The 26,990-nt window shown below is 40.2% G+C and overlaps 1 long non-coding RNA gene across 2 annotated transcripts; it reads right to left on the bottom strand.

Moving 5' to 3' along the window:
- Positions 1–1,151: 1,151 nt before the first annotated feature.
- Positions 1,152–11,323, bottom strand: LOC134293529 (uncharacterized). 2 transcript variants are annotated; one of them, XR_010000470.1, is made up of 2 exons: positions 11,214–11,323; positions 1,152–1,414 (listed from the first exon to the last, which is right to left on the bottom strand). It is a non-coding gene; the product is annotated as an uncharacterized LOC134293529 (long non-coding RNA). The 2 variants fall into 2 exon arrangements; XR_010000469.1 differs by lacking the exon at positions 11,214–11,323 and adding an exon at positions 2,386–2,768.
- Positions 11,324–26,990: the final 15,667 nt, after the last annotated feature.

Genomic DNA, 26,990 nt, shown 5'->3' with positions numbered 1-26,990 from the left:
TGTTTTCAAACCTAAAGGGTACATTGGAAGAAATAGTTTCCAAAGGACGTGGGGCACCCGCCAAGCCATTGCTTCCCTCACGCTCCATTTCTATTCCCAAGCCTTGGGCTGAGTTTTATTTCTGCAGTCACAAAGTCAGACATTGATTTGATTCAATAGAGGGTCCACAGCAATTTATAGTTTCCAAAGGACGTTGCCAATCCTGTCAAGGCATTGCTTGGCATGTGCTGCATTTCTAATCCAAAGTCTACACAAGTAGAAGAGGGACTTTTACAGTGATAAGAACCCAATTGAACAGGAAATAAGACTTTCAAACCAGGAACAGGTTTCTTCAAATATTGAAAAATAGTGTATTATAAAAAGTTATGAAAATTCGCCAAAAATCATAGGAGACAGGAAACATTTTGCAATTTGTTGAGCAAAGAGTGTGAAATGTGTTCTCCCACTGTACCAAATTTGATGAGAATAGCTCAAGCCCCCAGAAAAGTCCCCCCCGGTTTCCTGTTTTTTGGCGATTGCGCATGCACGTCCGCCATTTTAGAAACATTTTAGAAACATTACGAATTTTGGAAATATCCGAAAATTTTGGGTGAAAAATTAAGAAATAATTTCTACATCGAAGAGCCGGCACCCCCTACTTTAGAAACGAGAATTGAAACATTTTTTCCATTGATCGGACAAGCCTAGTATTTATGTGTTGACCTTTTATGATGTTATGCTGCTCCCTTAAGAAGATTTTAAGAGTCAGCTCTTTGTATCCACAGATTTGATATCCACAGATATAACCATCCATGTCTTGAAAATATTTTAAGCAATTCCAAAGGCAAACCTTGATTTTGCCATTTAATATAAGAGGCATCATCTTATTATGCCACTGTATAAAATAGCATCCAAACCCCAGTAGATACCAAGAGTCTACTGTAATCATATGTCAAAGATATAGTGGGCTTTTCTATTAATAAAACAGCTATCTTTTGTGTTTAGAGTGTCTATGAATTCTATTAGCTGCCTCACAATTCCTGCTTCTATTACACTATTTTGGTGTCAATTTCTTCCTTCATCTGTCTTCCCCAGTGGCACCTTTTGATGTATTCTGCTTTGGCTTGCTCAATGGCAAGGGAAAGCTGTGAGAAGAAATAGGTGAGAATTCATTTCAGTTCATATTGAAGAATTTATTAAAGTTAATGGCTGGAATTCAGTAGTGCACTCGTGGATTCCTATCCTAAAGTTATGGATCCATAACTGATTTGTTTTCATGAAGGCTATGAATTCACAATTATGATATTATTTCATAAACGTCCCTCAATCCTACTTTAACAGTCACCAAACAGACACTGCAAGCAATGGAAGATTGTCACTATTGAACCATGGAATAGACTGCTTGGGTGGAAGCCAGCTTTCCTCCTTTGGAATCCTGTAAAGAGAGGTTGGATGGTCATCTTTCAGAAATGTTGTATTTATGCATTTACTGTATATACTCAAGTATAAGCTGACCCGAATATAAGCCGAGGCACCTAATTTTACCACAAAAAGCTGGGAAAACATTGACTCCAGTATAAGCCGAGGGTGGTAAATTTCAGAAATAAAAATAGATACCAATAAAATTACATTAATTGAGGCATCAGTAGGTTAAATGTTTTTGAATAGTTACATAAAGCTCAAATTTAAGATAAGACTGTCCAACTCTGATCAAATCATTATTCTCATCTTCTTCAATGTAAATGTGCTTATGTATCCTTTTAATAATAATAGAGTGAAATAATACATGTAATAATAATAATAATAATAATAATAATAATAATAATAATAATAATAAATACAGGAAAATAATTCAAGTAATAATAAAGAGAGTAAAATAATAAATGCAATAATAATAATAGTAATATCAGAGTGAAATAATAAATATATTAATAATAATAAAAATAGAGTAAAATAAATGTAATAGCAACAATAATAGAGAAAAATAATAAATGTAATAATACCAATAATAATAGAGAAAAATAATAAATGTACCATATATTCTCGAGTATAAGCTGACCCAAATATAAGCCAACCAGGACCCTCACCCGAGTATAAGCCGAGGGGGGCTTTTTCAGTCTTAAAAAAAGGGCTGAAAAACTAGGCTTATACTCGAGTATATACAGTATGTGGCAAGAGTATAGACAAGATGGCCCTTGAAGTCCCTTTGAACTCTACGATTCTATGATGTTACTTCTCTGCCTCTGCCCTAAGCCATGCTACAACCTTTTAGCCTTAGCTTCCTGTTATAATACAGATACAATAATATTGGACTATTTTAAGACGACAGCTATGCCATGCAGAGGTTTCAGTGCAATATAAATGCTAAATATTCTTGTTTGCATTGTTGAGTAATGCAAGTTACACCTTCCAAATCCATGCTCGATAAGCGAGGTCAGGGCAGCTGATTGCAGCTCTGGGCAATTTCTGTGACAGTTCTTGCTACTTGAAAGCGGCATATATCATTTCCACTCCGGATCCTTGTGCAGTGTCTTTTTTATCCGAGATAAGCAAACGGAAGATTTGGCAGCCAGTCAACTTAATCAATCCAAACGGCATTCATTTATCATGACAGAGATCCCCACGCCGCTTACACAAGGAAGTTCAAACAAGATGTTGAAGCCTGTGAAAGATACTGAATCTCAGCTTGAAGGAAGGCAATTGAAGAGAGTGGCTGTGTGTCAATCCCCATGCGGCATTTTTTTTCCTGTCATGGACGGTCTCTTAACCATTCATGCAACTTTCCAGCCCCCCTCATCCCTTTGGATAGAGCAAAGGTTTTTTTTTTTTATCGTGTCAGAAGTGAATTGAGAATATTCTGCAAGTCACTTCTGGTGTGAGAGAATCAGCCATCTGCAAAGACATTGTCCAGGGATGTGTTACCATCCTGTGGCTTCTCTCATGTCCCTGCATTGGAAGCTGGAGCTGACAGATGAGAACTCATCCTGTCTCGTGGATTCGAACTGCGGACCTTCAGGTTTCAGGTCAACAGTTCACTGTGCAAGTTTACAGAGCAAGAATAAGCATCCTTCAAAAATTAGGCAGTTTTTGAGGTGCCTCCAGTTGTTGACGATGCAGTGTTTTGGGTGACTGGGATCACATTCAGTACCAAAACACTGCAATTAGGTACTTAGATGACTTTCAAAGAGTACCTATAGTATTTAAGTTAAACAGGTTAAAAAGGTAAAAGGTTAAGGTTTTCCCTGACATTAAGTCCAGTCGTGTCCAACTCTGGGGGTTGGTGCTCATCTCCATTTCTAAGCCGAAGAGCCGGCGTTGTCTGTAGATGTCTCCAAGGTCATGTGGCCGGCATGAATGTATGGAGCGCTGTTACCTTCCCGTCGGAGCGGTACCTATTGATCTACTCATATTTGCATGTTTTCGAACTGCTAGGTTGGCAGAAGCTGGAGCTAACAGAGGATGCTCATTCCGCTCCCCAGATTTGAACCTGCGACCTTTTGGTCCGCAAGTTCAGCAGCTCAGCACTTTAACACACTGCGCCACCAGGGGCTCCAACAGGTTACCAGCAGTCAATTTTCAGCTGAAAAAAATATGTTTAAAATTTTTTCCTAGTTTTTTAAATAGGGGAATCCAGGAGGGTAGGAACACCATGGAGCCTTTGAAGAGGCTGCATGACTCTCATCCCAACATAAAATCTAGTAACTGAAGAGGATCTACCATACTCATTACTGAAGATTTCTACCTGACAGTTTTTCCCTTCTGAGCTGAAATTAATTGGGAAAATTTCTGGTTTTCAAAGCCATCTTTCCATAAAGGATATATCTACATATTTAGACCTATTGCCTCCCACAGCACTCCTGAACACCTCTAGGTCTGGGGCCTTGCAGGAAATGCAAAATAATAATGGATAATAGCAGAATTGCTGGTGCTGCTTGACAGAACAAAACCAAGATGATAGGCAAGAGATAAAATGGCTTTAAATGTGATGAAATTGCCAGTAACACCCACTTACCTTCAAACAATAGTAGATGGTGAATAGTACGCAGATATTATTGATGATTGCATCACAACTCTGGAGTAGCAGCTTCATATGATGAAGTCATATTTTATATATGCATATTATGCTAGTTATCTTGAGTATTAGTTTTGGGAGGAAAAGCTGCATAAAGGCAAAGGTAAAGGTTTACCCTGATGTTAAGTCAAGTCGTGACTGACTCTGGGGGTTGGTGCTCATCTCCATTTCTAAGCCGAAGAGCCGGCGTGGTCCGTAGACCCCTCCAAGGTCATGTGGCCAGCATGACTGCATGGAGCGCCGTTACCTTCCCACCAGATCGGTACCTATTTATCTACTCCCATTGGCATGTTTTCGAACTGCTAGGTTGGCAGGAGCTGGAGCTAACAGCGGCCGCTCACACCGTTCCCGGGATTTAAACCTGGGACCTTTCGGTCTCCAGCTCAGTGCTTTAATGCACTTCGCCACCGGGGCTCAAAAGCTGCATACAAGTCCAATAAATACATGAAAAATCAATAAAGAGCAAACCAGGCAAAAGCAAAGTGATTGCACTGACTCTGTCCTTTCAACCTCTTGTGTAAATAAATAGAATATTTAGCTGTCACATAAAAACAAGGATACACGATTAGCTGCTGAAAGGGTAGAATAATAACCAGTTATTACCAATAACCAATAAAAGTACTAGGCATGGAAGGAAAATGTGCTCAAACTGGGAGCAAATCAGCACCGAACAAATGATTAGATCCTAAGCCTAATAAAAGAATGCGGCTGAAACTGCAGCCTATCAGAGCAACAGATGTTATAATTCAATATAAGGGGCTTGTTAAAGTAAGCCCAGAAAAGAGTAAAAATCACGCCGATGACTTTATGATCAAAAGAAGGGATTATGTGTCGGATGTAAAGAAACATTAACAGACACTTTCGTGCAGCAAGTATGAGGCCAATAAAGATAGAAGTAAGACCCTTTTCCTTTTTGCAAAGTTTGAAAACACTTTGCTTTATAAAGAAAATTCAGACATGTAGAGACTTACATACCTACCTGAAGCTGTTTTACAGTTGGTGTGACCCTGGAAATAAAATTTTCAGAAAAAAACTTTGTTTTCATTTTATTTTGTTACAGAGGATTTATCAATTGCCCCTAAATCATTAATGTCTGGATTAGGTATGCATTTATGGCATGTAGTTTGACTTGTATTTTAAAGGAAAAATTGTATTAAGCCAAATACTCCGAAGTCGGAGAGTTCCAACATTTCTTTTTTTGTAATATATATTTTTATTGAAGTTTTACCTTATAAGATAGAGTAAATTAACATTGAAAGAGTGAGAACATTTGATTGTATAGAAAGTGGGAAAACTGAGATTTAAAAAGGATCAAAAAGGGAGAGAGAGAAAACCAAAAACCAAAAACAGAGCTAAAATGTCCATATTTATATAAAAAAGAAAAAAAATCTGAACAAATGGCGATATAAAAATGCAAAGTACTTGGCAAAGAAATACACCAAAAAGCAAAAGCAAAAAGCTCACTGTTTCACAACCTGTTCACAAGCCACCACAAGAACTGTAGTTCTTTTTTTTTTCTTCATCATGACCCTTTTTTTTTAACAGAAGGAAGTTAAACGAGTGGTGAAAATTAAAATTTATAATAGTCAAATTTGAAACCCCCACGTTGAAATGGTCTTTCCTTCTAAAAACCTTTTGAAGGGCTCCCAGACTTTCCTAAACTCGGAAGGGTCTTTTGGCTGGAGATACCCTGTCAGAATGTCCATCTCAGCCACCTCCGTCACTTTCACGATCCATTCCTCCACTTCTGGTGTTTCCTCCAATTTCCAGGCTCGTGCATAGACTATTCTCGCAGCCGTTGTCATCAAAGTGAAGAGTTTATCATGTGGTTTCAGCAGTGATGTGTCTGTTATTCCTAGTAGGAATATTTCTGGGTGCATGGGTATTTTTAGCTTTAGTATTTTTTCAGTGGTTTTATGAATCTTAATCCAAAAGTTTTTTGCCTTCTTACAAGTCCACCACATGTGGAAAAATGATCCTGTTGCTTGTTTACATTTCCAGCAAGTGTTTTTTAATTGTGGCTGTATTTTGGCTAATTTAACAGGTGTCATATAAGTTTGATAAAACATTTTGTAGAAATTTTCTAGAAGGGAATAGCTTCTGAAAATTTTTATTTTTACTTTCCAGAGGTATTCCCATTCATCTATGCTAATCGAGCGACCAATGTTTTTAGCCCATTTTACCATACACCCCTTGATATATTCATCTTCTGTGTGTAATTTTAACAGGAGACTGTAGAGCTTAGATAGTTGTTTATTTCTTGATTGAAGTATCTTATCGAGGTCTGTCTTTTCTTCTTCAAATCCTGTATGCACATCTTTTTGATATTGTTGGTGTATTTGTGCATATTCAAACCAGTTCATGTCATAGCCCTGCTGGTTTATTTCTATCATTGATTTCAGTTGGAGGTTATCTTGTGTTTTCTTGAGTATTTCCGCATATGTTAGCCATCTTTTACTGCCCTTTGAATTTCCACTTTGTTTGAAAGCTTCTTGGATCGAGGTCCATTGTGGTAATTTTCTGTAAAAGAATTTTTTATATTTGTTCCAAGTATTCATCAGAGTTTTCCTAATTGGGTGTTTATTAAAGTTTGAGTCTTCTGGCACTTTCCCATAAATTAAGTATGCATGTAAGCCAAATTTTAAACTATCTCCTTCCAGAGTTATGAGTCTTTGATTGTCAAGATGGATCCATTCTCTTAACCAAATCAATATAGCTGCTTCCCTGTATAATTTTAGATTTGGGAGAGCCAGTCCTCCTCTTTGTTTAGTGTCTTGAAAATTTTTCATCTTTATTCTCGGTTTCTTCCCTCTCCAAATAAATTTCGTAAGTTCAGCATTCCAATTCGTAAATTCTTTTTCCTTGATGTCAATTGGAATGTTCTGGAACAAGAAGCATAGTCTAGGTAAGATATTCATTTTTATTGTAGCTATCCGTCCTAGGAGAGAGATATCCAGATTCATCCATTTTTTCAGATCATTTTTTATTTTATTCCACATTTTTTCATAATTATTTTTATACAGATCTTTGTTATTCATTGTTATGTTTATTCCTAAATATTTTGCTTGGAGAGCTATTTCAATTGCTGTTTCTTGACTTAATTCTTCTTTTTCTTTATTGCTTAACTTTGCCGCTAATATTTTTGTTTTGCGTAGATTGATTGAAAGACTGATCCAAATTGATTGACCAGGCATATCATTTTGGGAAATTCTTTCCGCGGATCTTCTGACATTAAAATAATGTCATCTGCAAATAACTTTATTTTATATTTTTGGTTTTTCACTTTTATACCAATCAGGTCATCATCTTGACGTAGTTTTCTTGCTAAGATTTCTATTGCGAGTATGAATAGTAAGGGTGAGAGGGGGCATCCCTGTCTCACACCTCTCTGTATTGGAAACATTTCAGTCATATCTCCATTAATTTTAATTTTGGCTCTTTGTTCTGTGTATATGGCTTGTATTCCATTAATGAATTTGCCCCAATATCTTAGGTTCTTTAATAGTTCAATGATGAAATTCCAGTTTAGTTGGTCAAAGGCCTTTTCAGCATCCAATAATAAAAGTGCCCCCTTTTTGAGTTTTGCGTTTTGAATATGTTCAATTATATTCAAGATTATTCTTGTGTTATCTTTAATTTGCCTTCCAGGTAGAAAGCCTGTTTGGTCAGCTTTGATCCAATTACTCAGTGTTGATTTTAATCTGTTTGCCAATATTGATGAAAATATTTTATAGTCTATGTTTAGCAAAGAAATTGGTCTGTAATTTTGAATCTGTTTTTCATCTTGATTTTCTTTGGGGATTAGAATAATGCTGGCCTCCTTCCATGTCTCTGGTATTTGATTTGTTTCCAGTACAGAGTTCCAACATTTCTAAAGCACTGTTGGCATCCTGCAGAAACAAGAGAGAAGCAATGTGTCTTTTCCAATGACTCATGTTGTCTCATGATGCGTCCAACATATGAGAGCCTCAGTTTAGTCATTTTCAGTTCTAGAGAGCGATCAGGTCTGATATGGTTTAAGATTCATGCATTTGTGTTTGCAGTGGTCCATGGCATCTCTAGAATTGTCCTCCAACATCATATTTCAGATGAATTGGTCTTATCATTAGCTTTCTTGAATGTGTGCAAATAATTCTCTGTAGACGGAGAGACTGGAGTACATTGTATCTCTTTTACTGATCTATAGTTGCTTCTTCCCCAGAGGAAGTTCATGTATAGATCAAGACAATCTAGCTCAAATTTCTCTACCATCTATTTTTATAAGAAGACAAAGGGATGCAAAATAAGAGTTAGGGCCAGTTAGATGTCCAACCTTTTGCTTCTCTAAAGGTTTCTACCATCACAAATTACTTCTGGCTGCTAGTGATTAACTATGGATTGAACTGTTGAGAGTCTAGTCCTAATTGAATCCCTTTTATTCACGGAAATGTGCAAAATATAAAGATGTCAGAGGTACATGGTAAATATCCCATCAGATTGTATTATAATTACATCAACAATGAAAAATCAATACCATGGCTGAGAAACAGAAAAGCTTGTGCCAAAGGGGAGGGATTGATAGTTGCCATCCAAAAACATATATTATCAATGAATAATTACAACACATTCATCACTAAAATGGCAGGAAATGAAAACTGTCATATAAATGAATTAATATATCACTTCAAGACAGGTTTGCCAACACTGTCATCTATTGATTATATGGCATTAGACATAACCTGGGAGTAATAATAATCTGTAATGAACAGGTGTAGTGATACTGTCTTCAGTATAAATGGCTTTATCATAATCCATAAGAATTCATTTGGGGGGAAAGATTTATATTTACCTTTTTGTTTGCATTAGTGAGAAAAATAAATGATGCCAAAGGCTGGTTTAGATATGAGCAACACAAAACAAAGCAAAAATGGCAAGTATTGTTATAGAATGAGGAACATGGTTTCATTGCACAATCCTGCGGTTGCAGACGTGCTCATTGTAGTTTCAGCTTTGCACTGAAATTTCCCATAGGGTTCTTTGGAAATGTGTGTGTGTGTGTGTGTGTGTGTGTGTGTATATATATGTATAAAGGTTAGGTTTTCTCCTGACGTTAAGTCCAGTCGTGATCGACACTGGGGGTTGATGCTCATCTCCATTTCTAAGCAGAAGAGCCGGCGTGGTCCGTAGACACCTTCAAGGTCATGTGGCCGGCATGACTGCACGGAGGCCATTACCTTCCCGCCAGAGCGGTACCTATTGATCTACTCACATTTGCATGTTTTCAAACTGCTAGGTTGGTAGAAGCTGGAGCTGACAGTGGCCTTTTGGTCTGCAAGTTCAGCAGCTCAGTGCTTTGACACACTTCGCCACCAGGGCTCCATATATATATATATATATATATATATATATATATATATATATATATATATCATGGTGCTAGATATTATATTATTATTATTATTATTATTATTATTATTATTATTATTATTATTATTTGGTGCCCCGGTGGTGCAGCAGATTAAAGTGCTGAGCTGCTGAACTTACTAACAGAAAGGTTGGCAGTTTGAATCCGGGGAGCGGAGTGAGCTCCTGCTATTAGCCCCAGGTTCTGCCAACTTAGCAGTTCAAAAACTTGCAAATGCGAGTAGATCAATAGGTAACACTTCTGAGGGAAGGTAACAGCGCTCCATGCAGTGATGCTGGCCACATGACCTTGGAGGTGTCTATGGACAATGTCGGCTCTTCAGCTTAGAAATGGAGATGGGCATCAACCCCCAGAGTCAGACACAACTAGACTTAGTGTCAGGGGAAACCTTTACCTTATTTATTGATACCTTATTTTATCTCCCAAAGGGGACTCATGATGCTAGAGGTACTGAAATGCACATTTCTAATTTTCTAATATGCATAGTTTCCTTTCCTAGATGTCACCAAATCCACTTTCCATACACAGCTTTCTCCCCTTCCCAGGCTTCTAGTGATTTTCAGTTTTGGAAAGTGGAATATGAGAAATCCATGTTGACCTTTTGTGCTGTGGTTACATCTGCTGGTACCACTAGCAGAAGTGTTTACACATTGCACTGTGGCTCATGTTGCACATGGCTCTTGGTTGGGGTTGGGTTATCCTCCCCATTCTGAGGCATCTTGCTTCAGTCTGTTATTACTCAGGGCAGCTCTCTTGAATGCAAGGTGGGGGATAGTTATTAGTTAACAATCATGGCAAGAATGTCATGATTGTGAGTAAGTAACATAGCTGATGTGGGCAATTTGGTTCCTTAGGTAATTCATAACTATGTTTCTAAAGTTTACATTTATGTAGGTATGGACATATTGCAGGATCACAGTGATGGTGTTCGACAAAAAATAAACCCATTAGGGAGCAATATTGAAAACCTGAGAAACTGCAATACAGTGTTCCCTCGCTTTTTGCTCCCTTGCTGTTTCGCGGTTTTTCAATAAATATTAATGTAACCATTTATCGTGGTATTTTCTCTGTTTTAATGGTTTTTTGCGGTATGCAAAGGGTTTTGGAAGGGGGGGAGGGGAAAGGAAAATAAGGGAGAACTAAAGAGAGGGGGAAGGGAAGGGAAGGGTTGGAAATAAAAAAGGGTTATTTATTTTATTTATTTATTACATCATTTCTACCCGCCCTTCTCACCCCTCAGGGGACTCAGGGCAGCTTACAACATGAACATATATATCAAAACAATTTATATCATGTTTAAAATCCATTTAAATTAAAAACTTACATTAAAATTGAGAGCTTACATTAAAAAAACCTACATAGTTATACATATAAATATACATTCAGGCGCATTTCAAGTCCAAGTGGGGCAATCAGTGAGTCATATAATTATTGTATCTCATTTCTACTGATACTCTTGTTCAAAGGCCTGGTCCCATAATCATGTTTTCGTTCTTTTTCGGAAAGACAGGAGGGAGGGAGCTGTCTAATTTTGTTTGGGAGGGCGTTCCATAGGCGGGGGGCCACCACTGAAAAGGCCTGTCCCTTGTCCCCACCAGCCGCACCTGTGAGGCTGGCGGGACCGAGAGCAGGGCCTCCCCAGAAGATCTTAGATTCTGTGATGGGTCATAGCGGGAGACACGTTCGGACAGGTAAGCTGGGCTGGAACCGTTTAGCGCTTTATAGGCTAAAGCCAGCACTTTGAATTGTGCTTGGTACCTGGTCGGCAGCCAGTGGAGCTGACGTAGCAGAGGAGTGGTACTCTCCCTGTAAGCTGCCCCAGTTAACAGCCTGGCTGCCTCCCGTTGGACTAGTTGGAGCTTCCGAACAATCTTCAAAGGCACCGCCACGTAGAGTGCATTGCAATAATCTAATTGTGATGTAACAAGAGCATGGACCACAGTGGCCAAGTCAGGCTTCCCAAGGTACGGTCGCAGCTGGCACACAAGTTTTAACTGTGCAAAGGCTCCCCTAGCCACCACTGAGACCTGGGGCTCCAGGCTCAATGATGAGTCTAAGATCACCCCCAGACTGCAAACCTGCACCTTCAGGGGGAATGTGACCCCATCCAGCACAGGCTGTAACCCTATACCCTGTTCGGCCTTCCAACTGACCAGGAGGATCTCTGTCTTGTCTGGATTCAATTTCAATTTGTTGGCCCTCATCCAGCCCGACACAGCAGCCAAGCACCGGTTCAGGACCTGAACAGCCTCCTTAGTGACAGGTGGGAAGGAGTGGCAGAGCTGGACATCATCTGCATACAGATGACACCATACTCCGAAACTCCGGATGATCTCTCCCCGTGGCTTCATGTAAATATTAAACAACATGGGGGACAGTACAGAACCCTGCGGGACCCCACAAGTCAATGGTTGTCGGGCCGAGCAAGAGTCCCCCAATGACACCATCTGGGACTGACCCTCCAGGAAGGACCGGAGCCACTGCAAAACAGTACCTCCAAGACCCATCCCCGCGAGGTGTCCCAGAAGGATACCGTGGTCAATGGTATCAAAGGCTGCTGTGAGGTCCAGCAGAACCAGCAGGGACACACTCCCCCTGTCCAGTTCCCGACGTAGATCTTCCACTAAGGCGACCAAGACTGTCTCGGTACCATGCCCCAGCCTGAAGCCAGACTACGCCCGATCCAGAAAATCAGTATCATCCAAGAATCTCTGTAGTTGCGAGGCAACCACACGTTCCATGACCTTGCCCAAAAAGGGGAGATTGGAAATGGGCCGAAAGTTTCCGAATTGAGTGGAGTCCAGTGATGGCTTTTTCAACAGCGGTTTGATCACAGCCGTCTTTAGGCTCGTTGGAAACTTGCCCTCCTGAAGGGAGGCATTCACCACCACCTTCACCCACTCGGCCAAACCCCCTCTGGCTTCTCTCACCAGCCAGGATGGGCAGCGGCCTAGGATGCATGTGGTTGGTCTCGCTTCTCCAAGGATCTTGTCCACATCCTCGAGCTCAACCAATTGAAATGAATCCATCAAAACTGGACAAGCAGGTGTTCTTGCTACATCCTCAGAGATTGCCATTAATATGGCATCCAGGTCAGAGCGGATCAAAGCGACTTTGTCTGCAAAGAACTGAGCAAATGCTTTACAGCAGGCTGCCGAGTTGTCATGGATCCCATCTTGGGGAACGGGATATAACAAACCTCTGACAACTTGAAACAGCTCTGACGGACGGTTCTTTGCAGACGCAATATTAGCTGCAAGGAAAACATTATTTGCAGCATCTATTGCTGTGGCATATGCCCTAAGATAGGAACACAACCGTGTTCTGTTTGGCTCGCTCGGCTCTGAGCGCCACACGCCCTCTAGTCCCCTCTTCTTTCGCTTCATCGCTGCCAACTCCTCAGTGAACCAAGGAGATGGTTTAGTTCGGTTACTCAAGAAGGGATGTTCCGAAGCGATCGTGTCTATTGCCCTAGTCATCTCCCCATTCCATCAACAGGAGCATCAACAGGATCACCTACTGAGGAGGCAGGAAACTCCCCAAGAGCCGTCAGGAATCCTTCAGGATCCATAAGCCTCCTGGGGCCGACCATTTTAATAGGTCCTCCACCCCTGCAGAGGTTAGGGGGTGCAGTGAGACTAAACCTGATCAGGTGATGGTCGGTCCATGGCAACAGAGTGATGGTAAGCTCCTGCACACCACCACCTTCCTCCCATCCTTGACAGAAAACCAAGTCTAGTGTGTCCAGCTCTGTGGGTAGGGCCTGTTACTATTTAGCTTCCATTGTTCTTCTCTGCCGATGTACTGTATATTGTAATTGCTAAAATAAAGTACAGACTGCATTGTAGTAAGTGGTCTGTGGTTTGCACTCTCTACACATATATAGTGTGCCTACTTCACAGATTTTCACTTATTGCAGATGGTCCTGGAACGTAACCCCCACGAGAAGTGAGGGAACACTGTATTAGGAACATTCAGCATGTTGATGTGCTATTCAAAAACCTTTGTCTGCTGACTTTGGGACCATACGCATTTCTGGTCTGCTTAACATTTTGAGCTCACAGAGATGGCAGTTCTCCTAGGGCAGCTCTTTAATTCCTCTCCACTGGAATGTAATTGCAAAATTCAGTTAATCTCTATGGCATGGACAAAGTCTGTTCTCAGTTCCGAAAGCTCACCAATTCCCTGTACTCAGCTGTTTCAGTAGTTCTCAGCAAGCAAGAACAGCATGAAACAGGCTCCCAAATCTATTCTGTAAGATCTTGATGCTAGGAAAACTTGGTAATGATGATAATGCATACTGAGTAGCCTTCTAATACTTCTTCACACAGCACATAGTTAAACGGTGGACTTTGTTATCATAAGACATAGGGAGGCTTGTCAGTTTAGATAGCTTGGATGGGGCTTTCAATGGAAACGAGTCATAATGGATGTATATCCTTTCTACTGTCAGAGATTTTGCATTAGAGATGAGAAAATCTGTCCCCTTTGCTTGGTGTTTGAAATGTTAAACCTCACATTCTGCCCATTTTTGAATAGGAATGCATTTGTGAATGTCAAAGATGAACCGAATAAAATCCCCTCTTTTTGCATTGGTCCCATTTAAGAGGTAGTGCTGATTCCAGAATGGAGAGTTATGGGTTGTACCCACTTACAAAAATGACAAGTCTCACACTAGAAATAAGTGTTTTGCTGTCTAAATTGGAATATGAATCATGGAGAAATCTGCTTATTTTGGTATATGCGTCTAAAATCAGAAATGAACTTCTACCTAATCTGTGAATTGTTGTAATGCATACGGGGAATGCTAAAGCTGCCAGATCTGGACTATCCCAAGCGCTGATATTTCAGGGCCAAAATCTTGGAACTGGGGATTGCAATGTTCCTTGTAATGGGCCTAATGGTGTTGCAAACTTGATGTTACAAGGGATGGGCCCTGGTAATACCTTTGAGATAAATGACAGAAGAATAGAAGAATGCATGCAGACAGACACACTTTTCAAGGCTGCATTTTCACTCTTATATTCCTGGAGAAGGTCAGCTAGACATTGAGATCCTGGGCAGTGCAGTTGTCCTCCTGCCCTACACTTGAGCTTCTAGAGGCATTTGGCTGGCTCTTACGGAAAGAGCTGGTTCCATTATGATTCAGAATAGCTTCAGTGTTATACTTCGACTGCTCGGAGACAATAGTCATAATTACAAACAGAATAATTTTTGCAGGGCTGGTTCACATTTGCATTTGGGTCTTAGAATCATAGAATCATAGAATAGTAGAGTTGGAAGAGACCTCATGGGCCATCCAGTCCAACCCCCTGCCAAGAAGCAGGAAATTGCATTCATAGGTCTCCTCTTCTTCCTCTATGCTTGGTTAATGAAGCACTCCCTTTATCCTTTTGAGTGAAAGAAGACTTTCTGGCTGGTGAAAAATGAGTCCAGGTTTCTTTGGCCATGGAACTGCAGGGGAGAGTTGGGAGGCTCTTTGGGCTATAGCCAGGAATGGCACGTTGACAAAAAAACTTTGTTTTGTCAAGTAACAAGTGCCATATTGTCCAAAATCAGCTCTCCTTTCGGTGTGTATGTGATTGAACTCCCTTTCAGCACAGCTAAAATGCTTTCTTTCTTCCATTCTTTTTCTTTGTTTTTCAATGTGTTTTCATTTTAATCCTCCTCTTGGTTGGATTAGAACACGAAGATTTTGGCTTTCTTGTGACATTTTCATACTGTAGCCTTCCAAGTACACAATGTGTATAATCCCATGGTATACACATTTGCTGCTGGCTATTTGAAGGCTGCATCTACAGCCCAGTTAAACAAATGTACTAGGAAAGAAGCCAGTGGAATGTTGTTGTTTTCTGTTGGTTTAGAGATGGCTTACAGTCTGTAGTCTTGGCTAAAGTGCTGACTTCATAAAAAAGCAAAGCTCTGCCACGAAGTGCATTCTTGAGTGATATGGTCCCATATTTAACATCTTACCTGTATTGTGATAATTAAAGGGCCATCTATGATCATTCTTCCATTCACTGAAAATGATCCAAAAAGTTTTAAAACAAATACTAGGGGATTAGCATCAGCTCATAAAGATCTTTCCACACACACATGATGGGGAACAAATAACCTTGTGCTTATTGGCTGAATTTCAAAACTCTAGCTAACCCGGAGTTGGTTTTGAATGTTTCTGCAAATTACTTTTTGCTGACAGAGGAATCTCAGTGCAACAGAAGTATGATCAGTCCTAAGAAATGTATGAAGGTTGAATGAAAAGTAATGCCTCCACCTTCGTTACTTGGGTTTGGATGGAAATATTTTAATAAATCAAACGCAGAAATAATCCTTAGAATATGCTCTTTAACTACCACTATTCACTTTTCCACATAGTCACCAGACAATTGGATACATTTCTGCCAACGATGAACAAGTGATTTATTGTTATAATTGTATTATTTTACCTTGTTTAATAATGTGTGTTATGTCGTTATGTAATGTTGTGTTGCTTTTATGACTGTAAACCGCCCTGAGTCCCATCTGGGAGATAGGGCGGTATATAAATAAAGTTTTATTATTATTATTATAACAAGTTTTCTGAAGCTGTCACAGAAGAAGTCAACACTCTGTTTCCGCAACCAGCATCTCACAGGACCCTTCATGCACAGATCTTCTGATAGACAAGCAAAGCAATAATGTGACCCACATGTTCTTGTGAAATGCCGATTATGGGTGGCAACCTGTGCTTGACGGGGTCACACTCCCCCTGAAGGCGGTCCGCAGCTTGGGGGTCCTCCTGGATTCGGGGCTGACTCTTGAGGCCCAGGTGTCGGCCGTGGCTGGGAGGGCCTTTGCACAACTAAAACTTGTGCACCAGCTGCGACCATACCTCGAGAAGTCTGATCTGAGAAAGTGGTGGTCCATGCCTTAGTTACCGCTAGACTGGACTATTGCAATGCACTCTACGTGGGGCTGCCTTTGAAGACAGCCCGGAAATTACAATTAGTACAACGTTCGGCAGCCAGGCTTTTAACGGGAGCGAATTACAGGGCGCATTCTACGCCTCTGTTTAAGGAGCTCCACTGGCTGCCATTTACTTTCCGGGCCCAATTCAAGGTGCAGATTATTACCTACAAAGCCCTAAACGGTTTGGGACCCACCTACCTTAGAGACCGCATCTCCCCCTATGAACCTGCACGATCTCTTCGCTCTTCGGGGGAGGCCCTCCTCTCGCTTCCACCACCTTTGCAGTCACGGTTGGTGGGAACGAGAGAGAGGGCCTTCTCCGTCGTGGCCCCCCGACTTTGGAACTCGCTCCCCAGGGAGATCAGGCAGGCCCCTACCCTCCTCTCCTTCTGGAAGAGCCTAAAAACCTGGCTCTTCCAAAAGGCCTTCGACGATTAATTACTAGGTTGAACTATCTGCCCATCCAACTACAGGATTTTCTGCCACTACTACTTTGCACTTTATGGACTACTTTGACTGAGAAATTACCTCTCCCATTTTGATATATTCTACACTTTGGCCCAGATCCTTGTTTCAGTCTCTGGTTTTTAACATTTTATGCTGTATGTTGATTTTTATGATGGTTTTATTGATATTGATGTTTTATTGTTGGAATAATTGTTTTTTCGTTTTATTGCTCTATGTTTCGGGCTCAGCCCCCATGTAAGCCGCTCTGAGTCCCCACTGGGGAGATGGGGCGGGGTATCAAAATAAAGTTGTTATTATTATTATTATTATTATTATGCTTGAAATTTCTCTCTGAGCGATACGATGATCATCCTGAATCAATCTGTCAACTTTTTGCTTGTGAAACTTGGTGGTTGCGGTCACAGGACGTCGAACTCTTTGTTTGTCATGCAAGTTAGATGTTTCCACCTCAACATCGTTAAACTTACTCACCCAATGACGCACAGGACTCACATCAACACAATCAACATAAACAGCTTTCATTCTCTGATGAATCTCCTTTTGGGTGATATCTTCTGCTGTCAAGAATTCAATGACTGCATGTTGCTTAAGTCGCATTGACCTAACATCTGCGCAGGGTTCCACACTTCAGACTTTAACAACACAACCGTTCAATCCTAAGGCTTCCCACCAAATGGAACTGTAGAGGAGAGTCTACTGAACAAGCCAGTACCTGCCGCATACCAGTACTGCCATCTCTTGAGGAGTTACGAAGGTGGAGGCATTACTTTTCATTCAACTCTCATATGCCCCAAAAGAAAAGAGACATAGAAGAAAAGGAGAACCAGAAGTACACGTAAATTTTGATTTAAGTCAGTTTTGCATTCCTGGACTTGTGAGGGAAATTGAGATTGATGTAAATGGTTTCCAGAGAGAATTATTGGAGAGTGTGGGATGGATTCTGACAAAGTCGAGTAGTCAGAAAGCTGATGGTTTTACTCAAATCACCTCCAGTTTTAAAGAGGTTTAAAGCATAAAACATTAACTTACCTTTCCCAGATTAGAGAAACTTCTCTTTTCTGGACAACATGGACTTTGTTGCACAAACATTACACTATAGTCACATTATTGTTGATAGTAGATACATACCACGGTTCATTTTTTTTTGTGCTAATGGTGACATTTCAGCTGTTTTAGAATCTAAAAAGCTGGAATAAGCCTAGAGGAAAGAGAATTGTTTTTATTTGCTTATCGGTAGAATAGATAAATACAAATTTGTGCAAATGTATTATCTTATAGGATAATGATAAGCCAAGCATGCAAATCCTATATCCAAATTGTGAAATGGGCTGCAAATACACTATACAATTCCAATATAAACAAAGAAAGAAATCAGACAGAAAGTCAACAAAAGGTGACAGTTATGAATGTGGTAGAGGAGGAACATTGAAGATGCTCTTTTCTTGGGGGGGGGGGAATAACATACCTTGAGTTTTCATTGTTTGTGATTTTTCCCCTTCATAGGACTTTTTCAGTTCCCCTTATGATTATCCTCTGTGCAAGATGAACCTTGGTGTTTGTTCTGTAACACAGTGTGGGCTAGAGCAGATGGGAGACTTGTGTATCTAATCATCCATAAAGCCACAGCAAAAATATTTCCATTGTCAACAGACACATGCTTCCACATTCTGGAGAGTTTCCTCTGTTGTAGTGACTCTGCCAACAAAGATATGAATGAGATTTACCAAGCAGTTCTATGAAGGCATGGACCTGTCATTGGGCATCACAGAGGAGCTGACTCAGGGACCAGATGTGTTGAGTGGAAAGACTGGAAGTCCTTAGCATTGCTCCTCAATGGTGGACAGCAGTGTTTCTTATGTATAGTGTCCTGACTCTATAAACTGGCCTGCCATCCAGAGTTAGGGTGGAAAATGCATCCTCAGTTGAATATTTGGCTAGATCGCAAGCTAAACATGAGTCAGGAGAATAATGCAGCAACTAAAAAATCCAGTGCAGTTCTAGGCTCCATTGATAGGAATATAGTGTCTAGTATGAGGGACAGGGAATACTGATCTTTTCAACTTTGGTCCAATTCCACCTGGAAAACCGTATCCAGTTCAGGGCATACAATTCAAGAAGGATACTGGCATGCTGGAATACTTCTAGAGAAGGATAACCAAGATGTTAAATTGTCTGAAAACCAAGTTATATGAAGAACTTGGGGAGCTGGTATATTTAGCTCAAAGAAGAGAAAACAGAAACAGCCAACTTTAAATATCTGAGGGGATGTCAAGAGGTTGGCTCAAATGGTGGTGCAATGGGTTAAACCCTTGTGCTCCTGAACTGTTGACCTGAAAGTTTGAATCTGTGGGATGGCATGAGCTGTTAGCCCTAGCTCCTGCCAAGCTTACAGTTTGAAAATATGCAAATGTGAGTAGATAAATAGGTACTGCTTCGGTGGGAAAGGCAAAAAAGATACTCCAAGCAGTCATGCCAGTCACATGACCAGGAGGTGATAGCACAGGCTCCTTGGCTTGGAAATGGAGAAGACTACTTCCCCAGAGCCTGAGATGACCACTGCCTCCAGACCCAGAAATGGAAGGAGAAGCCTTTGCCTTTGTCTGTGTATATGTGTCTCATTGTATTGTAACAAGGCATTGAATGTTTGCCTGTATCTGTTTATATACTGTAATCTGCTCTGAATTCCTTCGGGAGAAGGGTGGAATATAAATTATTATTATTATTATTATTATTATTATTATTATTATTATTATTATTGTATGACACAGCAAACAAAATAGATATGCTGGATTTCGCATCACAAAATCACAAGTCGAACACTTCCCAAGTGTCTAGGACTGTGTGATGTATTTTCGGATGATGTGCACAGATCCCAGTAGGGTGGCCTTTTGCAGTTGGCAGATTGTAATGTTGTCAATGTCTATTGTTTCCAAATGCCGGCTGAGATCTTTTGGCACGGCATCCAGTGTGCCCATCACCATCGGGACCACCTGCACTGGTTTCTGCAAGAGTCTTTGAAGTTCAGTCTTGAGGTCCTGATAGCGGCTGAGTTTTTACTGTTGTTTTTCGTCAATGCGACTGTCACCTGGGATGGCAAAATCAATGATGCAAACCTTTTTCTTTTCCACAACTGTGATGTCTGGTGTGTTGTGTTCCAGAACTTTGTCAGTCTGGATTCGGAAGTCCCACAGTATCTTTGCATGCTCATTTTCTAATACTTTTGCAGGTTTGTGATTCCACCAGTTCTTTACTGCTGGGAGGTGGTACTTGAGGCATAAGTTCCAATGAATCATTTGGGCCACATGGTTGTGCCTCTCTTTGTAGTCTGTCTGTGCGATTTTCTTACAGCAGCTGAGGAGATTTATTTATTTATTATTATTATTATTATTATTATTATTATTATTATTATTATTATTATTATTATTTGATACACAACAGGATTAGTACACAGCAAACAAGATCACTATGCTGGATCACACATTATTATTATTTTCTGCTGCTTCAGAGACCAGGACACGAACAAATGGATTCAACCTGCAAACAAAGAAATTCTACCTAAATATTATGAAGAACCTCTTCATAGTTAGACCTGTTCTACAGTGGAACAGCCTGCCTTGCAGAATGGCTTCATTGGAGATACATAGGTTGGATGACACTCTCCCAGGAGTACTTTGACTATGCATTCCTTACATTGCAGGGCACTGGTCTAGCTTGTTGTGGTCCCTTCCAACTTTACGTTTCTATGATTCAATTGGCAGTCCAATTACCTTTTGGAAGAGAAACAAGAGAAAATGGGTATCGTTTCCCTTTTAATATAGAGCACATTATCTTGGTCCTAATCGGAGTAGTGGAATCATGGAAATGAAGAGGGTTAATTTGAAACAGGAGAATCTGTTCATATTTGCAGCAGTCTTAGTGGATTACCTAGCTGTTATACAGCAAAAACCAATGAAATTTTATTTCACTTATAATTTTTTTAAAAACCATTTGACTGAGAGAAGTCTGCCTTGATACTTTTGCTGCCAAGTTTCCAGATTTCCAATCCAACAATGACTGCACCTGTCTCTTTTCTGTATTGACAGTGGGGAAGCAATTTTGGGATAACATCTTCCTAATACCAGTGCACTCTGAAACTGTCCTGAAGAGTGAGAGCAAATTTGCCCAGACCTTTTGTTGGTTTGCTAATAGAACTATTAGCTTTGATTGCTGCTTCTAAGGGGCTCATTGTGTGGTGGCTCTCTTTTCTTCTTTTGAGCTGATATATCCTTTCTGTCTCTCCTTCTTCTCTCTCCCGTCACAGTCCTCAGTTTGCCTGGAAAGTTACAGCTGCTTTTTCTGTCTCACTGCTTTGGTGGTTTCCAGGTTAGCTACAACTAATCTCTGCAGTAATTTGAATTGTCAGAAACTCTTTGTATGCTGCCAATATATTTTAACATTTAATATGTGAAGTGTTTTACTAAGCACACACATGTTCATGGAGATCAGGAAAACACCTCCCTTGCACATCCCTAAACAGGTGCCACAAATAGTCAAACCAAGTTTTTTTATGAATGCCCATAGGTCATTTGAAAGTTCAGAATTATGTTTAGGAGCAATGCCTTCACCCACCAGCGATACCCTGTGTCCTTCCATACTTGGGTTAGTTGCAGTATAGGAATTGCTAGCTGCATTGCTGTAGCAAAATTATATTTTTTTCCCTTCAACTCTGATTGCTGAGGAAACTTGAGTTTTTCATTTACTCCACACTATAGTTTCAGAGGGAAACTGGCATTTGGTGTGGGCATTATTCGTAAAAAGAACCAGCATGATCTAGTGGCTTGAGTGTTGGATAATAATAATAATAATAATAATAATAATAATAATAATAATAATAATAACAACTTTATTTTTATATCCTGCCTCTATCTCCTCAAAGGGGACTCAGGGTGGCTTACATGGGGCCAAGCCCGAATAAAAACAATAGCAATATAAAACACAACAATAGACAAAAGACATGCACAATTATAAAAATTTAAACATTAGCCAATAAAAACAAATGACAAGAACTAATAAAAACATGGATTAAAACGGAGAGGTTGTAAAAGTTGACTGGGTAAGGTGCACCATATAAATATTGTAAACACGAGGTGACTGCTAAAGTGCTGCAAATCCTTGGAAGTGCAAATTGGGATGGGAGTAGACCCTGTGTCTATATCAAGTTGACAAAGGTAAAAAGTGCAAACCTGTACAAGAATGGTCACAGGATTGTTATGGGGATGAGCAATCTTTATCCAAAGGCCTGGGTGAAGAGCCAGGTTTTCAAGCTCTTTCTGAATGCTACCAGGGTGGGGGCTTGCCTGATTTCCCTGGGGAGCAAGTTCCAGAGCCGGGGGGCCACCACGGAGAAGGCCCTCTCCCTCGTCCCCACCAACCGCGCTAGTGCTTGTGACGGAGGTGGGAGCGAGAGGAGGGCCTCCCCCGACCAACGAAGAGATCGTGCAGGTTCATAGGGGGAAAGGCGATCATTAAGGTAGGAGAGTCCCAAACCGTTCAGGGCTTTGTAGGCGATCACCTGCACCTTGAATTGGGTCCGGAAGGTGAACGGCAGCCAATGGAACTCCTTAAGCAGGAGCTTTTTTTTTATTATTATATAATCTTTATTGACGTTTAATAGGTACATTATTTAAAACAATATGGTGGGTATCGGGGGGGGGGATAGGGGAAGGGGGGGAGAGAGAGTGGAAAAGTAGGGATAGGAAGGAAAAGCAAGGAAGGTAGGGGATCTTGGGGATGGGAATGGGAGAGATAACAAAAAGGGGTTCTGGGGGTAAGGAAAGGGGGCGACGGGGATGATGGTCTTCCTTTATCTTCCATATCGGGTAATAAAGTCATCTGTTTAACATTGTTTTTTCTGTCTTCATTGTGAGATATAATTTCTAAGCTTCTCCCAATTTGTTTGATCAGTTCCCTTTCCTCTGGACTCTTTCAACAAAAAAGTCAGTTTGTCCATTTCCTGTATTTCCATCAGTTTTTGAAGCCATGCTTCCTTCGATGGTAGTTCAGCCATTTTCCAATTTCTTGCGAAAACTATTCTTGCCGCTGTGGAGCTATACATAAATAAAATATCGTCATTTTTATCAAACTGTAAGTCTGTGTTTGTTATTCCCAAAAGGTAATATTCTGGTTTAATTGGAAATTTTTTCTTTAAGATACTTTGTGTCTCTTCATGGATCATCTTCCAAAACCTTTTAGTTTTCTCGCAAGACCACCAGACATGGAAGAATGAGCCTTCATGTGTTTTACATTTCCAGCAGGTGCTGTTATAGGACTTGTACATCTGTCCGAGTTTTTTGGGAGACATGTACCATCGATGGAAAATTTTTAGCCAATTCTCTTTTAATTCCGTGGCATAGGTATATTTTAGTTTTTTGTTCCATAACCGTTCCCAGTCTTCTAACATGATAGGGTGTCCGATGTTTCTAGCCCAGGTAATCATACAGCTTTTAATTGTTGTCGTTTCTGTTGACCATTCTAATAATATATCATAGATTTTAGAGATGACCTTCTTTTCAGTTAACATAATTCTGTCCCACCCGGAGTTGGAATCGTTGAAGCCTATACGAGCATCCTTGGTATATTGTTCCTTGATGACAGCATATTGGAACCAGGATATATTTTTAAATTTTTCTTTTAACCTTTCTTGTGGTATCAAGTCATAAGTCCCGTTGTTTTTTACCAGTAGGTCTTTATACCGAGGCCAGACGGGCCATTGTAAGATATGGCTTTGAGATGATTCGAGTGAAGAGATCCATAAGGGGGTTTTATTATAGAACCTCTTTTTGTACTTTTCCCACACTTTTATTAGAGCGGCTCTAATAAAGTGGTTGCCAAAGTTCTTTTCAACCTTTCTTTTGTCGTAGCCCACGTACGCGTGCCATCCTCGTCGGAGATCAAAGCCTTCTAAGGTCAGTATATTATTATCTTTTAGTGCTATCCAATCTCTCACCCAGTTTAAAACACAGGCTTCATAATAGAGTTTTATATTTGGTAATCCAAAACCCCCTCTTTTTGTTGCATCAGTCATAGTATTATATTTTATTCTCGGCCTTTTGCCTTTCCATACAAATTTTGTAATATCTTTATTCCAATCCTGAAATACTTTTTGTGTTCTTAAGATGGGTAAATTTTGAAATAGATACATTAATTTCGGGAGTACATTCATTTTAATGACCGCTATTCTTCCTAGGAGGGAGATGTTTAAACTTTGCCAATTTTGTAAGTCGGTTTTTATTTCCTTCCATTTACTTTGATAATTGTTTTTTAATAACTGGGCGTTTTTGGCAGTTATCCAAATTCCGAGATATTTAACTTTCGCGACCGTCTTAAATCCTGTGGCTTCTTCCAATTTCCCTTGATTTTCCTGTACTATATTTTTGGTCAGAATTTTTGTTTTTTCCTTAACTCTGGAGACTGGCATTGGAATCCCATTCTCAGCAATGAAAACTCACAGGTTGATCTTGGGCAAGTCAAACACTATTGCTCAGAAGTTTTGAGTTACAACTCCGATCAGTTCCATGCAGAATGGTGAAGATAGAGAAGGGGGAGATCAGTATCATAGAGCTTTATTGTATGACAGAGCCAAACTGGCTGTTCGTATCCCATTGCCAGTCTACCTCCTCTCCGCAATTAATTCATCCCTTTTTGTGTGTGTCAGGAGTGACTTGAGAAACTGCAAGTTGCTTTTGGTGTGAGAGAATTGGCCATCTGCAAGGACGTTGCCTAGGGGATGCCCGGATGTTTTGATGTTTTTACCATCCTTGTGGGAGGCTTTTCTCATGTCCCCGCATGGAGCTGAAGCTGATACAGGGAGCTCATCCGTGCTCTCCCCGGGTTGGATTCGAACCTGGCAGCCTTCAGGTCAGCAACCCAACCTTCAAGTCACAAGGCTTTAACCCACTATGCCATTGGGGGCTCCTAACTCATCCCTTATTATTGATAAACCAAAAATCTGTCAAGAGCTGCCAATCCTGCAATTATCTTACCTTTTGTGATGGGGCGATCTGCTTCTATGCCGTCATGCCAGCAGTGAGATGACATCAAGGGCAGTATTTTTCTTCTCCCTCCCTATTCTGAGCTGTTTATTTTTTAATTTACAGTAATAGATTGTATTTTAAAGAAATTGCATAACAACAACAGCAACAATAGTAGGACCCTGAAGCAACAGAAAGATGTCACCCTATTCACTGTTGCTATCCCTATCTCCAGGATCCTGTATTCAGACATTTATATTTATGCATATATTTACCACGATGCGACCTCCTGTTGTTGGGTGACATATTCTGATGCAGAGCCTGCTGCTGACTAGTTAGGATTTAATGCCAGGCAGTGGCAGAAATGAAGTGACAACTTTGGCCTCTTCCAGTGATGCGTTGGCTGGCTGAAGCATCCATAATCGGATCAGCCATTAGAATAATGGTGCCACATGAATATTTTACTTTTGCGTTGCTGGGAGTGAGCAATAGAAAGCCATAATTGGAGGGAAATTTGGGATATTGGGGGAAATAGGTTTGTTTCTTTGTTTTCCCCGAGGGCTGCTCATATGTTGTGCTTAACACAGGCAAATTTGCACACATAGCATTCAAATCTTCTGTTAAAAATTGAACAGGCATACCATTAAGCTGCATATAAATATGGCTATTTATTTTGCACTAATGAGCTTCATTGCAACCCTGATATTTGAGGAAATTGTTTGGAGAAGTAAAAATGAAAATACAAGTGAGCAAAATGTAAGCAGATAATAAGTTGGTGAGGAACCCTAGTTCAGTGTGAAAGCCCAGTGTTACAGAGTTCTTTGGAGATTTTTAAAACTATTAGGTTTTTAATTTCTCATCATTGTGGAACACATTTAAAGAACTACTTTCGCGCAACTTAATTATCCCCAGATGTATTGTAGTCAATCAAAGATGTAAAAATCTCAATTTTATTTTCTAAAGCATAAGTAAAGGTAAAGGTTTCCCCTGACATTAAGTCCAGTCGTTACTGACTCTGGGGGTTGGTGCTCATCTCCATTTCTAAGCCGAAGAGCCGGCATTGTCCGTGGACACCTCCAAGGTCATGTGGCCAGCATGACTGCGTGGAGCGCCATCCAGAATGCTTAAACCTCACATCCGTTCCTTTCCAATTTTAAGGATATACAGTACAGGAAATTCTTCAAACCTATATTGAAATGGAAACTTTTTTTCTTACATCACCCAAATTCAATAAACACATTTCAACCATACTGTGCAAGTCTGCCATATAAGATTGCCAAGGGATGGAAGCGACAGGGCTCCAGTCACTTGAATGGTTGCAGTGAAGAGGGAATTTCAAGAGGTGATTCTTGCTTCATGAACAGTACCTGCAGAAATTCTCCTTTCTATACAACTTTTCAAGGGACGTGAACTTTACCACTGACTTTTTTAACCAGCCAATTTTATGTTAAAAAATAGATCTTAGAAAATGAAAAGAAAACTCATTCACTCCCCCAAACCTGACTAAATTCGCAGGGACTTGATAATCCTTCAGGTCAAGCTCTCTAGTTCTTTCTGCCATTTCCAGTTTGTCCCACATTAGTTTTTTTTTAAAAAAAACACCAACCTTCAATATAAACCTCCCACTCTAAATTGTTTTAATTAATTTATCAATCAAAATGTATAAGTTTACATTCTTTTCACATTTTACAATATCTTAAACATATCATATTGTATACAATCCGACAGTAAAAAAAAAAATCAAGAACATCTTTAAGCAGATTTCTTATCAGAGCAGTGGAACTCTTTGCCCCGGGCCGTGGTGGAGGCTCCTTCTTTGGAGGCTTTTAAGCAGAGGCTGGATGGCCATCTGTCGGGGGTGCTTTGAATGCGATTTCCTGCTTTTTGGCAAGGACTTGGACTGGATGGCCCATGAGTTGTCTTCCAACTCTACGATTCTATGATTCTATGATTTTTAACTTTTCCATTACAACTTAACTACATATCTCTCTACTATACATCTTTTATCTACTTATACATGTTGTTGTTGTTGTTATTATTATTATTAATTTATCAATCAAAATGTATAAGTATACATTCTTTCCTCATTTTACAATATCTTAGACATATC

This window comes from Anolis carolinensis, unplaced genomic scaffold (genome assembly GCF_035594765.1).
Source record: "Anolis carolinensis isolate JA03-04 unplaced genomic scaffold, rAnoCar3.1.pri scaffold_8, whole genome shotgun sequence".
NCBI lineage: Eukaryota > Metazoa > Chordata > Lepidosauria > Squamata > Dactyloidae > Anolis > Anolis carolinensis.
This window is presented reverse-complemented; position numbering and strand designations above follow the sequence as displayed.